Raw genomic sequence first — 3,478 nt, forward strand, 5'->3', positions numbered from 1 at the left:
GACCCCAGTGGGACACTCACAGCCCCATTAAAAAAATGGCAGGCCGCCATTAAAAATTATCCAGCATAAACGCCTTAATCCTGGCATTGTGAGATTAAGAACAGATTACTATAGGAATAAGTCCCTGTGATAGAGAGCATCCTATCACCCGATCCGCCGGAGACTTCAAGATGGTGTCCAGTGGTCCACTCCAACCAGAAGAGTTGAGCGGTCTAGTCTGCGGCGCAAAAGAGGAGCAGGAGTCCGGACAGAAGCTAAAAGAGAGCCGTCTCGGTGACCCCAAGTTCTTGGTGACGGGTGCACGCATTGAGCTTTAACAATATATACTGTTCGTGACGGTAGTGTTCCTCTGTTTGCCTTTTGGGAGACGTCGGTACGAGTGTCCTACGGGGAAGAGTGACCCAAGAGAAAGAGAGAGACCGAAGACTGTTCTTCCGCAACTCCAAAGACCATGCCCTGCATCCTTTGTTATCTATTGCCAAGTATTTTAAAACTGTTTAACACATTGATGCATGAATAAAACGCTTATTGTGCTACTGTCAATGACTGTTTTGATACTTACGATACAGTTACTTAAGGACGAAGTGTGAAAACGCTTACAGTGGTGTCAGAAGTGGGGATACTGTCATTTGATACAAGATGACGTAACCAGTAACTGTGCAAGATATGATAACGCAGCTGGCAGAAAGTCAGAGACATTTACAGTTAGTGTTTGAAGAACAGAATAGGAATGCCCAAAAAGAAAGAGAGTCATTTCAAGAGGCTTTGAAAGAGCAAGCAATATTGTTGACAAGTAAACAAAAAGTCCAAGATACAGCTATTCTCCGCCTTACAGATGCAATTTCTAGTGCCCGTGTCCACCCTAACATCCCCAGCAGTGTATTACAAAAGTTCCAAGAAGGAGAAGATCCGGACTTCTTCTTTACCAATTTTGAAAGAGTTGCTACCACGGCCACTTGGCCTGCAGACAGGTGGGGACAATATGTAGCGCCGTTATTAATTGGAGAACTGCAGGCGACGTACCAAGCTGCTAACCCAGCTGGAGTAACTCCTTATCCCGAGATAAAGAAGGCAATTCTCGAAAGATTAGGGTGTGACCAAGAGTATTATAGGGCACGCTTTCGCAAGGAAAAATGGGTTACAGGTGATAATCCCCGAGCCTTATTTTACAGGGTCAGAGACTTGGGCAACAGGTGGCTACAGCCTCATACGGCCACCATGGAAGAGGTTACGGAACAAATTTTTCTAGAACAGTATTTGGATGCTTTACCTACCAATACTAGAGCATGGTTAAAACAACATCCTGGTCTAACGTTCCTGGCTGCTATCGAACTAGCCTGTGCTTACCATAGGTCCCCCGACTTCAAAGCCCCTACGGGGAGAACCCCCATTGTATTTACTAAACCTGCACCCCGAGTTTCCAATGACAGTGTAGAAAAATGCCCTTTTCCTACCCCGAAACCCAACCCAAAGCCCTTTCCAAAAATCAACTCCCCTGTTCAGGTGGGACCTCAATGTTTTAGATGTGCAGAGTGGGGGCACATCTCACGAAATTGTCCATTGATCGATGACGGCTCTGAACCAATGGAAGTGGGTTGGTCACGAGGGCGAGTTTTGGCTACAGGTCTATGCAGGAAAACATACAAGAAAGCCATCTGACTAAATGGGAAACCTATTGAAGCTTTATTAGATACAGGATGTCACCATACGGTAGTAGTGCAAGACCTGGTACCCCTGAACTCTCTATGTGAAGGAGAAACCGTGCTAGTTTCCTGTGTTCATGGAGACGTTAAGGAATATCCTTTAGCAGAATTCTTACTGGAAATAGACGGGTATCCCCAAGTCCGGAGAGTAGGGGTAGTTCCCCGACTTCCTGAAAATATTCTGTTGGGAACAGATTTGCCTAAATTTCATGATTATTTGATGGAGGCCTCGGAGCAAGAAGCCAGAGCAGAGTGGTTACAGGAGGCTCCCTTTTCTAACGAAAACCTAGTTCAACCCAGAGTCCGAGAACATAAGTCGAAAAATTAGAAAAAAAGGGACAAAGAGAAGAATACCAGTGCCTGTCAGTCTTTTGCTTCATGTTTACTTTCTTCCCCGGAGCATGGAGATACTCCTGAACGAAGCTTCCGTGCAGCTCAGAAAGATGACAGCACCCTCACGAATGCCTGGAATCAAGTGCAAGAGAATGACTCAGAGAAGGTAGGACCCTATTTCTGTATAAAACAAGGATTACTGTATCGAGTAAGTGAAGGGGCAAATGGAAGGGTAGAACAGTTGCTGGTCCCAGTAGCCTTTCGAGAACAAGCTTTGCAATTAGCACACAACCAGACGGGTGGGGGTCACCATGGGCAGGAATTAACCCTGAAATATTTACTGGATCGTTTTTACTGGCCGGGAGTGTATAGAGAAACTGAGAGGTTTTGTACCGCCTGTCCAAAGTGTCAGTTGATAAATCCCTCCAAAGATAAGAAAGTACCCCTCTGTCCTTTACCCATTATTGATGTTCCATTTCAACGTGTAGGGATGGATCTGGTAGGCCCATCAATTCCCTCAGCCAGGGGGCATCAGTATATATTAGTGCTAGTGGACTATGCAACAAGATATCCGGAGGCTATACCTCTAACAAGCATGACTACGCTAACTGTGGCTCAAGCTATGATATCCTTCTTCTCCCGAGTAGGATTTCCGTTAGAGCTTTTGACAGACCAAGGAACTCCTTTTATGGCGAAACTCATGAAGGAAGTATGTTCGCTTTTGGGAGTCCAACAGATTAGAACGGCAGTCTATCACCCTCAAACTGACGGTTTAGTGGAAAGGTATAACCGAACGATTAAAACCATCCTGAAGAAACATGATAAGCGAGACAGGAAAGGATTGGGATAGGAAGTTACCCCTTGTACTCTTTGCTATTAGGACACATGAACAAAAATCCACTGGATTCTCCCCATTCGAGTTGCTATTTGGAAGAAAACCCCGTACCTTGCTCGATATGGCTGCTGAGCAGTGGACGGAGGAAGAGGATGAAGGGAAACCGCTGTTTGGATACATGCAGAACCTTAAAGAAACCTTAGCCACCCTATGGGATACTGTCCACCAAAACATGGACAAAGCACAAAGTAGAGAAAAAGAGCAATATGACAAGAAAAGTCAGTTGAGGGTAGGAGACAAGGTATTGATTTTACTTCCCTCCTCTGATAAAAAATTGTTGGCTACATGGCAAGGACCATATACCATTACTCAGAAAGTTACACCCGTTTCATACAGAGTAGCAGTACCACACACTAACAAGGTAGGACAAACGTACCACATTAACTTATTAAAGAAGTGGGAGGAACCAAACACAGGATCCAAAGGGGCAGAGGTAGTCCAATCCATAAATCATGTAATGATCACACCACTAGAGTTACCTCAGGAGCTGGGAAGGGGCGAACAGGAGGAAAGACCAGCTATGGGTCCCCGATTATCTGTGGAGGAA

At 45.3% G+C, this 3,478-nt stretch overlaps 1 pseudogene; it reads left to right on the plus strand.

The window, feature by feature from the left end:
- Window positions 1-639: 639 nt before the first annotated feature.
- LOC147733932 (uncharacterized) lies at window positions 640-2,886 on the plus strand (annotated as a pseudogene).
- The last annotated feature ends 592 nt before the right edge of the window (window positions 2,887-3,478 follow it).

Source organism: Lissotriton vulgaris, chromosome 1_2 (assembly GCF_964263255.1).
Source record: "Lissotriton vulgaris chromosome 1_2, aLisVul1.2, whole genome shotgun sequence".
Lineage (NCBI taxonomy): Eukaryota > Metazoa > Chordata > Amphibia > Caudata > Salamandridae > Lissotriton > Lissotriton vulgaris.